This window comes from Bombus huntii, chromosome 6 (assembly GCF_024542735.1).
Source record: "Bombus huntii isolate Logan2020A chromosome 6, iyBomHunt1.1, whole genome shotgun sequence".
Taxonomy (NCBI): domain Eukaryota; kingdom Metazoa; phylum Arthropoda; class Insecta; order Hymenoptera; family Apidae; genus Bombus; species Bombus huntii.
Genome location: NC_066243.1, coordinates 9,877,679 through 9,892,417, shown reverse-complemented (window position 1 = coordinate 9,892,417; position 14,739 = coordinate 9,877,679). Strand labels below are relative to the sequence as shown.

General features: G+C 43.8%; 1 protein-coding gene across 1 annotated transcript in view; it reads right to left on the bottom strand.

Moving 5' to 3' along the window:
- The window catches only part of LOC126866422 (uncharacterized), a 211,985-nt gene that overhangs the window by 196,743 nt on the left and 503 nt on the right, over positions 1–14,739 (bottom strand). The window lies entirely within an intron of this gene.

Sequence of the window (14,739 nt, the reverse complement as noted above, 5' to 3'; positions counted from 1 at the left end):
CCAGCTTCCAACAAAGCAGATCCTTGATTTTGAATAATCCCTGTTTCGTGATATCTTGCATTGGCTTTCCACGGAAGGTGCGCAGGTTTCTCCTCAATTAAAAGTTGTTACGAGGAATCGAGTTGTTTACTTAGGATTAAGACGTCTCAAAAGAAATTATTCCATTCTTGTTCCCGGGCAACATTCAACAACAATGTCCGTGTTTCTTTGTTAAGTAATCTCTTTGTAGTTGCGTTTTCTATTTTAATCAAATTACATCTAACTTCTCGGTGCAGTTTCTCTGTGAGTCTCCTTTTTTAAATCTACCCTCCGACATTGAAGCAAGGATGCCGTTGATTAATTCCACGAGAAAGGTAAAGAGCATAGAGGGAACGATATTATGTGAGAGTCTGATATTTATAACGTTCGCGACAGTCAGGATCGCATCGATGGTTCTTAATACGCGTACGTACCGATAATATCGATGCTACGAGGATTATCCCGTATAGGATCCAGGTATTATCCGACGGTTTCCGTCTGATACGTTTTTTCAAGGTTTCCATTTTTTCAAACACATCGCGGTATATTGGACGTCTCGGTGGAAAAAAAAGATTTGATGTAGCCCCGTTGCAGATAGACCGACAGAAAATATTTTTCCCCCGGTGAATCTCCTTCGAAGCTTTTCGACCACGATCGAGAGGAAGAGGAGAGTGGAGAAATAAAAGAAAGAGCAAAGGAACGAACAGAGAAGGAAAAGAGGCGAACCTGGTCCGAAGATGAGAGCGATTGGAGTTCATAAAGGCTTTTCGAAAATTGGAAATGCGTACGTGAGATCGAGAAATTGGAGAACGAACAGCTTTAAATCGCGAATCCTTTCTCATAAGATCGTGAATCACCGATTTATCTACTCGAATTAGAAAACTTTAATTATCCGGCCACGTATCTCGTATCGACCATCATCGTGATGCCCGCAAGAACAAAATATTCCTTTTGAGTGGCTCGTTAAATTTCCACGGTGCTTCCACTACCGAAGGAAAACTCATCCAATAGATCACGCTAAACTTCCTGCGCGTTCGTGCTGGCAATTCCCTCGTCTCAGCACGAGTCAAGGATACCCGCAAGAGAACGCGAAAAGGGGATATATACGTATACGTATGTACATTTAGATATATGTACGCCCATAGATGCCCTTCCTGTCACGGAAATCTTTGAAATCCGAAGAACACGCAGCTCCGATGAGCCATGGTGGCGTCTCGAAACGATTGACCGAATATATCGAGAAACTGAGTCGTCACTTTTCATCGAAAATTTCAATATCCAAAATCGTAAACCCGTCCCGGTGTGCGACGACCGTATAAATTTCTACGGAATATTCGAAGGCATTCGCCGCAACGGGTAACAGGGTGAAACGTTAAAACGAAGCCATTATCGTTAAATAATTTAATGCTTCAGGAAACGTTGCCGCGGCAGCGTAACCTGAATTCTCGCATAAATTTCGCAACCGCGTAATTTCCGGTGACTACGGGGTATCAGCTTCCATAAAAATGGCCGAACGATTGTGCCCTGTCTCCGGAGAAAGTCGCTACTAGCTGGCGTTCGTTCGATACCACGCCTCTATCGTCGATTACGCCGCGAGAATGGTTATCAGAGAAAGATAATATTAGAGTTGTACGAGTCACGGAGGTTCGGGCTTAATGTCGTATTTGCTTTAATTTTAATTTCAGTGCAGGAGCCATCCCTAGGCACTCTCTTGCTAGTGCAAGCGAACAGGCGAGCGAGCCAGCCAGCGGCCGACGAGGGCTCCAGGCAATTATGATAATATCTTGATCCGATAATGGGACACGGTCTTATTCTTTACGAATTGTCGCGGGGTGGCCGATGAGGGGGCAAGGGGTCGCGCGGGGTGTACGAGCGGCGCCGATTTCACGCTCGAGAACTCCGGGAATGGAGCTGGCAAAGAGGAATTAAGATCTCGCGGAGGTTCTCATTCCTACGGCGCAAAGAACCTTGCTCTGGGGAGCGAGAGAGCACGGATCGGAATAAGATGGATCGTGGCCGAAGAAGGAGAGACGCGAACGTGAAACGGAAAGAAGAGGAGAAGAGGAGGAGGACGGTCGTACGACGAAGCGAGCGAAGGTTCGAGTGAAACAGAGAGAGCGTAGTGAGAAGATAGAAAAGAGAGACACGGCGGAGGGCAAGGGGCAAAGAGTCGGGCGGAGAAAAGGAGAAAAAGATCAAGAGGAACAGGAGGTAGAATCGAGGAATAAGGTACGGTCTGGACGAAAAGTGACGGAGGGGGTAGAATCGAGAAGACGGAGCAGGAGCGAACAGAAGCAAGGGGTCAGAAGGGACATTATACTTGCTTTTGCAGCTCTGTCGTCGGCTCTTTGTTTATATTCCCAGGACAGCCAACGGGGACGGACCGTTTGACATGTCACCGCTTGCAAAGATGTTAAAGGACAAAAGGGGTAAAACCTTTCCGTCCACCCCTCTTACCATACGTCTTGCCCTTTCGCTCGATGAAGGCCCTTCGCTTTCCATCCCAAGCAGTTCTCGTAACCATTGAAAACGCGGCTTAAAACACGGCTTGAAACGCGGCTTAGAACACGGCGCACAAGCTGCCGCTCGTACGCACGTAAGTGCCATATCATTATGCGGTTGGATAATGAACCTTCGCGAAGTGTTGGTGGGATAAGTAGCTTCCTATATTTCACGGAACAACCGACGGCCGGTTTTTCGGATCGGTCTCGAAGTTGGACGCCGCAGGATTCGTTTTAAGAAAGAAACACGGAAACGACGGGCGGTGTACGTAGAAGAGTAATTCAACCCGCAGCTGAGGAATTTCGAGTCATGCCGACGACTACTACTATTACCACTGGGTGTGTTATCGAGAATACTTGTTAATTTCACGTTTTCTGCGAAATTGTTAAGCAGAAAGCAAATACGATTCTTCGAACGAACAGAGTGCTCTATTATTTCAATCTATCCTATCTCGTGTATACGGTCGTACGCGTATAATTACAGTGACCGATGCCACGCGTGACACGACCGCCCGTGCCCCATAATTTTCCCTTAGTCTTCGAATGGCTCTCCGATCCGAGTAATCTGCTCCATGGATCACGCTCCCATAATTAGAAATAACTCTCCACTTGACGTGTTGGTACCGATCTCTACTTCTTACTCCTCCTCCTCTTCCTCCTTTTCCATCCGTCCACTAAGGAGGAAATATCTTCCGTCGAATAACTTCGAACAACGTGTCCCCTCCCTTGACACTTCATTACCCTGAAATAATTAATTCCTATCTGGTAACGAGGTACCGGTCGTTAAAGTCCGTGACACTCGTAATACGCCCGGTTAATGATATCCATATCGTGCGCAGGTAGCAGAGCTCGCGTGCACGTATCATAAGCTGACGTGAGATGTACAGCTTATCTTTAAATATTTTACTCGGCGAACACCGTATTCTCGTGCCATCAACCGAAACACAACCCCTTTTAAAAAAATTGCCTCGCATCGGTTGAACGCTCCTCCTTCTTTCTCGCTTCTTTCTATTCACACCGTTATCCTGTCCTCTCTTTTCCTTTCTTTCTCGATAAACTCGCGAAACTACTCTGACGTTCGAGCTGTCAGCTCTCGCGTCGTTCCAAAACCGATCGATATCTGCCTCGTTTATCGAACCCTTTTCGTTAGGTAATCTCGACGAACTGTTAATTTATGCATGACTTTTTTCACCGTGTCAGCTACGATCTCGCTATCTTCGCTATTTTTTTTTTCTCCGGCTGACGAACCAAAGGTTTAGGCACGACGATCATTTACTCGGAAATATTACCTACGATTTCAAATTAAACTTGGAATTTAGCTGGATTTTCCAGTTAACGGTGTTGCAACAAGTTAATCCAGCATTGACCTAAGTACGAACGCGTGTTTAGCTCGGCAAAGTGTGAATTCCGGGCCCATTCTTTTAACCCGATTCCATCGAGTTGCGTAACAAGTATCCCTCTCGTCGACCGACTTCGCTTGTCGAGGGTTAATGGAACTCTTTTCACGCTTTCCGCGCTGGCCACGATTCAATTACGGTTTTCCAGATTAGTAAATCCGTCCCGGTGAAAAACAGACGGTGAAATCTGAATGTACGCGATTTCCGTGGTCTTATTACGCGGCCGAAATGAGACTGTCCGTTTCGAAAATCAGTTTCCGCTCTGTGAGCAAATTACGACTCTCGGCTAGTCGAACGCTTATTATTGAAACTGTTTCCCCCACTAAAATCTCGGGGTGAAAAAGCATTACGAAATAGGAAAACGACGGAGCCTCTTTGGTTCTCGAGCGCCGCGACTAAATACCAGTAATTAAAACGTCGAGGTTTTGCGCCAGTCTCGCCGCTTATTTGATATTTGTTTGCTGCCCGACGCGAGCTTGCATTCGTCACTCGTTGCACCGTTTACCCCTGCCCGGTCTACGGAACCCCTTTTCTCGCATATACACATACAAACATCGTATCATAGATATAGCGGTTAAACCCGCTGTTTAAATTGTGTTCATTCGTGCTCGCATGTAACCGCGCGACAATATATCTTTATGCAATCGCGCACCCACACAACGTTCTCTGGTAAACACAGGTCAAGCCGTACGCATCAGTGTGGCCTGCTTTCAGGCAGACTTCATTTACATAGGGTGGCATTTATTTTGGGGATTGATACAACGGTTAAAAACAGTCGAAACACCCCTCACATTATTGCAACTTTTTCTCCCGACCTACTTATACTCAGCCAATCATCGGATTAGGTAAGATGTTCGTTTATCACGAACATCTCCTAGTATTGTCGTACCCTCTCTATGTATATAAGTACACGTTTTCCAGCGTGCAATTTGCCTATGTTGTCTTGACTCGCGTTAGAGTGCTCCCGTTGCAACGATAGAACGCGACAGAAAAAAAGAACCGGATTGAACCTGAGAGCGAGACAGAGAGACATTCGAAAGGAAGCGAACGAAGGCGAAGAAAACCGCGCGAGTACGCGCATTCGCTTCGTTCAGCAGCTGTTGCCAAGCCTCTGTGTGTTACGACTGCACAGTTTGTTCGTTGGCTGCGGCGCGGCCGGCTCTACTTCCACCAGCAACGTCACTGCCACTATCACGGTGGGTTGGAAAAGGGGTGAAGTGGGTGGATCTAATGAAAGGAGTTTATTAGGACGTGCACACCGGCGGACGAAACCGTGCGGAAGGGTGCAAGGGAGGATTTGCATCCCTTACGCGTAATTTCGCTTCGATATTAGATTAGTCGGTCCTGCGTTATCCGCGCCTCGGAATTACGACGTAGCTGCGCTGATTAGGGACCGAACCGCGCGTCGTCAGTCTCTTTCTCCCTCGGTTCCCAAACCTCTCCCTTGTTTTCCCCGCTACTTCCCCCCACGTGCAGGTACAGGCCTCCATTTCGCGGTCTTTTTGGCTCTCGCGGCCGAAATAAAAGCTGCCGATGGGCCATTGTCTCGAAATTAGCCGACTGGATGTCGTGTACACCGGAGAGGACCGGCTCTCGCTCTGCCGCCGGAGAAAATCGATCGCCGCGACTGTTTCCGTTGTCGTTGCGCTTTTGTCCGACTTCATTCGCTGTTTCGCCGTCAGAGAATCGTGAAACGCGCGACCGCCTCTCGTGCATAGGGCATCGCCCCGATAAGACCGGCTGGAAGGTAATTCTATGTTTTCGGGCTGGTTCTGTGAACCGGACGCACAACCTGAGAAACCGCGTGTTCGTCGCAACATTCGGCATGTCTCTCCCTAAGCCCGGTGAAACTAGAGAAATTTCCCTGACAAGTAATTCGAGATTTTTTCCTCTCGGGCGACCATTGTGCGGCTCTTGTGCCTCTTTGGAATTCGTTGGACTGTATTCCATTAGATTCGAACGTTTCTAGCCACTACATAAAGGTGAAACTCTCGTTTCTCGACGGGGTGAAGAAGTGGAGGAAGGTAAAGGGAGAGAGGCCGGTCGCGAAGAGAAGTGGCCTCTTCAGATTCCGTTGAACTTTATCAGTTCGGTGATGAGACGGTCGTTTCGATTTAAAACGAGACATGCCGAGTATTTTAGGAGACGGTCGTTTTTCTGTAGCCAAAGTATTCGCCATTGATACCCGTTTATATGACCATTTATTCGTGACGCGTACATTTTGGTATTCTTGTGAGTTCGTATAAACTTTAACGATATCGTCATTTAAAGGGGTTTTACAGCGATCAGTTATGGCGGATTGCACGATACCGATGTTTCGTAAATGGTACAGTTAGAACGACCTATGTGGACACGCCTCGCTATCAAAGAGACGTGCGTAGCCTTCAGGAATTTTATCAAACGTCCGGTAAACAAGGTGCGTTTCTCGCGTTCGTTTTGATCGTCGATGCTGTGTTAGATACCAGTAGCTCCAGCAAATTGTTGCACGTTTTCCCCGACCGATTCCTTCCAATAAAGCTACACGGCGTAGCGTCTCGTTCGCTGGCGTATTCGAGATGTATCCCCGGCGTACGTGCTCCGGAATCGTAAACAATCTTTCATCGTTCGCTTCCCTTGTTTCGATCCGTTTAAATGTTTGCTCACGCGATCCGTCGAGCTGCAATAAGCAAATACGAAGCCCGTTCCGCTGGTTTGGTATCGCGCAACTGGAGCCAGAGTGAAGGATGAGCGAAAAATTGAAGGGAAATTCGTTTCGATATTTACCGGTTACCAAAACGGTTAGCCCGACAGCGAAAAAAATCCCGGCGCGAGCAGACCATCCAAGTAAATAATAATGAAAGGCTATCGATTGCCGGGACCGGCAGTCCGTGGATACTTCGAATTACGTGTTCTGCGTATCGAAGCGTGATCTAAATGTAACATTTTATGGTCGATGCGTCAACGCCCTTTTGATTTTCGTCGATACAGGGAAACGTAGAAACGAAGGGAGGAATAAGATCTTTCCGCCTTACGCGACTTACCACTCTCGATAATTCTTTGTTAAACGTGTTAGGGATATTTGAAACGATGATGTGGACGAAAGACGTCGATGAATACGGTTCATTTGAATACGGATAAGTCCATTATTTCGAGTAGGAATATCCATAACTCGAATTCTCAAGTTATTCAGAGGATTTAGAGGGTGGAGCGTTGAGGTGATTTGAAGGTCAACATTTTTTTAATATACACCCCTGTCAACCATCGACAGATATATGCACTTGTGAGCACCCCAAGCTAAGAATTTATTTAAAATGTATGTAAATGCAAGCCACGGAACGTGTGACGAATGCAAAAGGTAAATGCATCATGACAAGTGTTGCTACAGTACGCAAGATTATTTAGAAAGGCCGAGGGTAGCCTATACAAGGACCTTCTTAAGTGGTTTCAATGCGTGGAGGTTCGAAGTGGTTTCAAACGTGTAACCTTTCGAGTACACATGCTGCAACTTGTCATCGGTTTTTACTATGATATTTCTAAGCTACAAGCACAGCCTGTTTATTCGTAACTTCCATAATATCAATAATATTTCTAATAACAATACTTATCAAAATTAATCAACCATTATGGCTTAACAGATTCCTATGTACTTGTATTTCTATCGTCGATGTTACGACGATATCGTTGTAATCTGACTATCGCGTATCGATAATCGTTATCAGGAAGCGAAGCATTCTTCCAGAAACATTTCTGTTTACCGAATCCCTAACCCAATAACGCACAAAAGACTTTGTCGAGTTCTTAGCTGTTTGTTCGAGGCTACGCTGCTTACTACAATCGTTCAGCTCCATGTTCTTCGACGTTGTTGATCCTCATTGTCGTATAGGGCACGATCAATTGAAAGAGCTCACAACGGTGAATGTCCACCGATATCAAGTTTCCGGTTAAATGTCGTTCAGGTTATACCGGTGCAGCATGAAAGAGGGATCCGTCGCATTGAAACCAGATCATGCACGGTCGTATAGTTGCATTCGATGCGCGTTATATGCGACAAATTAACAATCTAGAATGGCTCGCAAAAAAAGAGCATAGAACTGCACGGTTTTCAATCGGTAGGAATTTTATCGTGGCTCTGATTCGCCGCTTTTTATTTCCTTTCTTTCGATCGATTCTATTACATATTACATACATGGAATCGAAAGACACTCGATATTCGATCGTTTCATCGTTCTCCCATGTCTAAAATAGGAATATAATTTGAACATGGTAAATCGCGCTGTATCGATTATTTTCTTTTTTTCTTTAAAAAAGAGAATTTTTTTTCTTCAAAAAGTTTGAGTCTGTTGTTTATTTCGAGTGAATTTATTCAACTCGTCGGAACAGCAGTATTGTCTATCAAAAATAAAAATAGAATTCTTCGGAGGACAAATTCTCTTCCTTGTGATATTCCTTTGTGAGAAGAGCAATAATAGACTATTACAAATGTTCAGCTTCGTATCCCAAATCCTTGCGTCGTTCGACAGCCTGATACATATTTTCGAATCGTCTTTAATACAGCATTTATAACGATACTCGTTCGAAACGATTTGCCAGTCTTTCAATTAATGCGCCACGTGTTTCCTGTACCGAGCAATTTATCGCGAAAGGAAAGGACCAGACAAAAGGAAAATGAAATTCGAACGGACTGCATCGCGGCGAGAAATCGATTTGAATCGAAACGGATGTAAGGCCGGACTCGAGACAGTCCGAGTCTGAATTCGGGGTAGAGACACACGGTTCTAACAAAAAGGGGACCCATTCCTTGAATTGATCTGACTTGCATCAATCGGATCGAGCACGAGTAAAAAATTGCACGCACGCGAATCGATCTACCCTGCCCGACGTATTTTGTTCTTCGTCGCAGCTGGAAGATTTAACGAGCCGATGCGGCTTCAGACGAACGATGACGTTTCACGAAATACATAGCACGATAAATTTAATGTCAACGTCTCGAGATTCCTGTTCTCTATATTCTGAGAAGCCATAGATATAACAAAGGAAATCGCAAAATGCGTTCGATTAATTTGAAGCGTATCTCGAGGAAATTTGTCTCACGAATATGGCTACAAATCATGTTAAGTAACAAGTTTAGTATTTTTAAGATGTTCCAATGACGAATTTTACTTCCTTGCATAGTTCGAAATATCATACTTATCGCTTTAATTACTGTCTCTTTAAAGTTCGAATTCACATCTTCCGTCAATTAGTTGCTAAGAATTAACTTCTTTTTCCTGAAGAACTTTACCTGCATACACTACCATTCGTAATTATTCGAACGACGTCAATAGACGTCGATGGATATTTCTCGAATTATTCATATTTTAAGACCAGTAATTTCCAGCCAAGAGTACTCGTTGTTCGTGTTTAATAAAGAATATAAATTGCGTTATTATCGAAACATAATTCGATTGGATTTCTATAATTATAGCAAAAGTTTTCTGCGTTTGAATTGACTTAAGAAAATAGGTTAATATTTTCCGACGTTTTTAGAGATCGAGAGCTCGCGCACTGCCGACGGTCAATCTTCTTAAACAGAACAACTTGCCGCGGGAAGTGGTTGTCTCATTTGCAGCATTCGGCAGTTCGTTTCGGGTGTGTACCGCGGAAAGTGGCGTCGAAATGCGGTTGTTTGGAAGTGTTTGCGCCTTCTGCAGCAGAAGCTCCTTTTATTCTCGAAAACTTTTCGCTCGTGTATCTCTCGCGTACGTACATCGCTGTGCACAGTAAAATTTTACTACAACTCCTTTTTTCCCTTCCTTCTTCTGCGCACATAAAAACAATTGCGGTAGAATGTAGCCAGGGTATGATAACCATTAATTCTCTCATACTACGCTACCCCTTGTGTAAACTCGCAAAGAAACACCCGCGTATATACATCTACATCCTTCGTTTCGTCCGTCGTTGTCCAACAGAGACGCGAAATTGCGTTTGGAAATTTTTCGGGCGACATTTGGGACCTCGGAGCTCATCGACCAAAGCCACCAAAGCTCGATCTCTCTCCAATACCGATACTTTCACCGTCTCCCGGAGTTTTCAATCTTCTTCTCCACCCCTCGTACCGCGTCAACCCTTTACGCTCGACGTCTACGCTCCGTCCCGATCTTTCAATAAATTGTAAATACTACCGAGTGTTCCAATATTGAAAGACAGTCGCGGACTGATTGCCAATTACTTTCGGACCGACGATTTCTTTTTCCCTTCCAATCGCTCGTCTCTTATTTTCGCTCTTATTTTCGTTGTTCGTTTGCTTGTCGCGTGCAGATTGGGAACACGGAAAGACTGGTGAATAATTCGTCGGTATACAGTGGCTCATGAAAGTACACCAACTTTTATGAATATATTATGTGTATTATACTAGGAATTTTAGAATCTCATTAGCGCTATAATGACACGATTGTATTGGTAAAGTTTGAAACGAAACTGAAAATGTACATAGGAGCTACAAGATAGATAATTTTGCAATTACGAAAATATTTCGCAAAGATCGCCAAAGTACTTAGAGAGTCAATTTTCCATCATATTAATACACCTCAATATTCAATAACGCTTTGCGTTTAACATCTTATAACTTTCATATACGTTTTCAGATTTATTTCGAATTTTACCAATACAACACGACAATTGTCTTTTATCACGATACTAATGACATTATAAACTGTTTTATGTAACGTCCATAATACATGCACAAAAGTTTTCTATGATACACTTTCACGAGAATGTGTAAATAATTTCCTGTAAATAACTACTATCGTATATGATATACGTATAGTTATATTATATAACATACGATGTTTCCTACTTTCTTGTTCTACTCTCCGGAATTAGAATGTTCCTCCAGGTTGCATAAAATAGAAGGTACGACCAGGTGTTTGCGGTACGCGACACGGTATTCGTTTTATACACTGCTTCCTTCGTATCGCGAGTCACCCTGACAAACTTGTTTGACACAGAGCAATGGACGAAGGCGTGGGTGTTTTCGCGTTGCCTGGCTCGTGTAGATTTTTCGATCCGCCATATGGTTGAAATACCGCTGCCAGCTCGGAAAAATCCAATGTAAATCAAATCGTCGTAAAGCACTCCGTTGTCCGACACATTATAGCGACGCGCCGCTGTGCTGCAACGCTCTACACCAGAAATTTCTGAATGTCATAGATCGACGTCGCTATACGATCCGTTAAAAGCGATCCCGAAGAGCAACGGGTAGCCGATGCCTCGCGTCCATACGCTGGCAAATGTTTTTCGGACTCTCCTGGCCGTTTTTCGAAAACTACGTGACCGAATCGATGAACCGTGTTCACCGTACTTTGAATTGTACATTCGTTATTTTAACGAACACGAGAAACACACCGGGTAGGTTTATACGCTCTAAGGGCCGCCAAATCAACGACATCGCAAAAGCGATATATGTTTTTCCGTAAACGTGCGTCCCGATTGGCTCGTGTTCTTATCAAGTTACCCTGATTCAACGGAAAATCTGTTATTCGCGTAAAATTTGATGGATTAATTAGAACGAAACCACGTATTCAAAATGATATCTTGCTTTCATCAATTCTCTCGTTTACGTACAATACTACGATTTCGCGAGTTTCAATGGACAGTTTAATGAATAGTCAATTAGACGCGTTAATGTAACTGAAGCGTAGAATTTGTACCAAAAATTCGCTTCAATTCTAAAAATTGTTAAATCATATAGCTGAACATCTTGTTTAAAATCATCTTACCGCGTAAACTAGAGAATGGTCGATTGAGATATTCGAAACTTTTCTACGGTCGTTAATGATTCTGCAAAATCACAAAAGACTGCGGAGTAATGGTGCTGAAGACTTTCACGATAACATATCGAGTAATCTTATAATCCAGACTAACTGCCATTAACGTCGTGAAACTTACAGTAAAGTCACGAAACTTTCATCGAAAGTTTCTTCGATTCGATAGAATGTAACGTACCATTGCATAAATACAGGACATTTTCGTAGCCTATAGGTACATAATTTCTAGCAAGCATTCAGGATCGCAATGGTAACCGAGCCACGCTGTACGCGACGCGTACAAAGAATCGATACACGAGTAACGAAAAGTCGTGTTGGCGAAGTACTTGAGAACTGAACGATGCTGACTGTGACGTTACCAGGAAAGCTCGTAGCTTTTAATAACATCGATTCCCATTGGCACGAGTATCGAGGCGGCCGGTTTTGTTTGCGAACGAAAAAGGGCTTTCAGAGAAGCATTCGACGCGAGTATTTATGGGGCGGCTCTCTCTTGTCCACGCCACTCGAGAAAGCCACGAGGAATCATCGAGGAAGAGGCAACCGGCAGCAGCCTCTCTTTGACCCCTCGCTCGTTTTAACCCCTAGGCAATTAATCCCTTTTGCTCGATTAAACTCTTATTCTAGCTTTAATTAAAACTTCTTTTCCACCGTCATTCTCGAGCCGGACCAGAACTACTCCGCCCAGAAAGATCGCGTGTCACCAACGCGATTCGCTCTCTCTTTACATGGAAACTGAATCTGCCGCTAATTGATTTTCGAATCGGAAAGAAGAAGCAAAGTTTCGCTCGGCGAGCGAGGCCAGCCGCGATTTATCGGTCTCGTAGTAACGTCTACGATAGTAGAGAGCGAAAGGACGATTCTTTTGAGCAATTTCGAAAAGGGGTAAATGGCAAAACAGAGAGTAAATAAGATAAACAAGGGCCAAAAAGAGAAGGAAACTAAGGGAAGTTATCTAACGTGAACAAGTGTTTCTGATCCTTTCTTACAGCAGAGGGCACCTGTCCGTCGAGGAACGTGTTCGTAACCATTGCTTTCACCGATAGAGACCTATTTCTGGCAAACCTCGGAGTTTAGGACTTCGTAGAGTTGACTTTAACCCGGCTGTTTCTCGCTTGAAAGGAAACTTTCTTAGACCTCCCTCGAGCCTTTCGTCGGAGTTATAACGATTCACGATCCTCTCCAGTTTCCTAACGGTTTTAATTACGATCGTCCATAAGGCGTGATCTCGCCCTCTTGGCTAAGAAGCAGATATTAATTATGTTTCGAGAGATCCTTCGATGCCCGCTCGGTTTCCGTTGATTTTTATCGGCCGATTATTACGTAATACGCCGAGGGGATCGACAGTTTTGAATCTCCGTTAATTACCGTCGAATAATAAAGTATCTCTGTCAGGATTAAATAATATAGTCCTGGACGAACGAAGAGGAACATCGAGCAGCAGTGACGTTTATTTACGACCGATAATTCCTCGTAACAGGTGATACCGTCCGGAGATCTCTTTCGTCTTGGTATGCGTCAATTAAGACGGTGATCAATCATTCTCGGTAAGAAATTCTCGCGTCGGATACGTCGGTGAAACGGACCGTATATTTGCGTGGGAGTCTCAATGGGTTCGCCGCGCTCGAGATTTCTAATCGAACCGCGACTATAACCGCGGTCTAATCTTCGCTCCTTTCGAAACCGCTTATCCTCCGCTCTATGCGCCGCAAGGAACGAATTTGTGCGCGCGCAGATTCCCCGAAATTCAATTCATCGCGACAGGGAACATAATACAAATCATGCGGGATCATCATCGATCAAGTCGAAAGACTCTCGACGGGTGGACAAGAATGAATCAGCGAGGCTTATTCAAAGCGTATCAAGGACCCGATCCTGCGGAGTCAGTTCGTCGTGTTACACACAAATCGAACATCTCGATAGTCTGCGAAGATCGCCGCGCGTATAAATACGTGCCCACCCTCGAACATACAGAATATTCAACTCCCCCTTTCCCTTGTGGACTGCCCCTCGGCTGTCCTTAACCGCGTAGAAAAAGAAACAGAAAGGCACGCCGGACAACCGACCACTTAAAAATTGATCGAAACCTTTTTATGAGCAGTCCATGGACAAGGGTGGTGCTCTGAATATCACGTGGATCGCGATAGAGAAACGAGAGCGACAAGCGGAGACGAGAGACCGGTTCGTGGCTCTCTTCGCGCAAGTTTACCGCCCCAACCGCGAAGTCGCTTCTTTTCTTGTCCAGATAAATTGAAATTATTATGAATATATATGGCTTTGTCAATGTCCAGACTGTGAGTGTTTATACATTTATTGAAGATTTATATGTATAGCATGGTAGAATGTAAAAAATATGTAACGTACAGTACTCGTTATATTTGAAGAATGAAATACGGTGGCTACAGAAGGTATTTTCAAATGCCCTTATTTTCCAATGAAGCGTATTTTTATTAGTCCCTACATTTCATTTTCATCTGTAGACAAATTTTTTGTAGTCGCGTATATCTATATTTAATCGTATTCATAAAACTCTGAATTTCCATAAATATTCGCAATCGAGTGATATTAAATCTGATAATATACGGATAATAATATATGATACTAATTTTATGATAATATATATAGAGATAATTGAAATACCTATATTTCAAATATGTGAAAAATCGTGCCATCTATGATAAAATGTATAACTGCTATTTATTTGCTATTCATTTTCCTCATTCTTCCTCCTTCCCCGTCTTTTATATATTATTAATAACATATTATTGAATTAATAATAAATAATCATATAAAATCGAGTTCATATATGTTTCACTTACAATTAGAGTGAAATAAAGCAACTATAAAACGAAAGAATTCGCCATTTATCTCCAACACGGAATTCAAATGACGCTGCACCTGCGCAGAATCGTGCGCAATCGCATAGCTATGTTACATTTCGAATACTCCGCAAACGAACAAAAAAACATGGTGTTGCTCGAACAAACAAAGAATTCCCAAACCCAACGCAGCCAAGAACGCAAGGAGAAGTAAACAAACCTA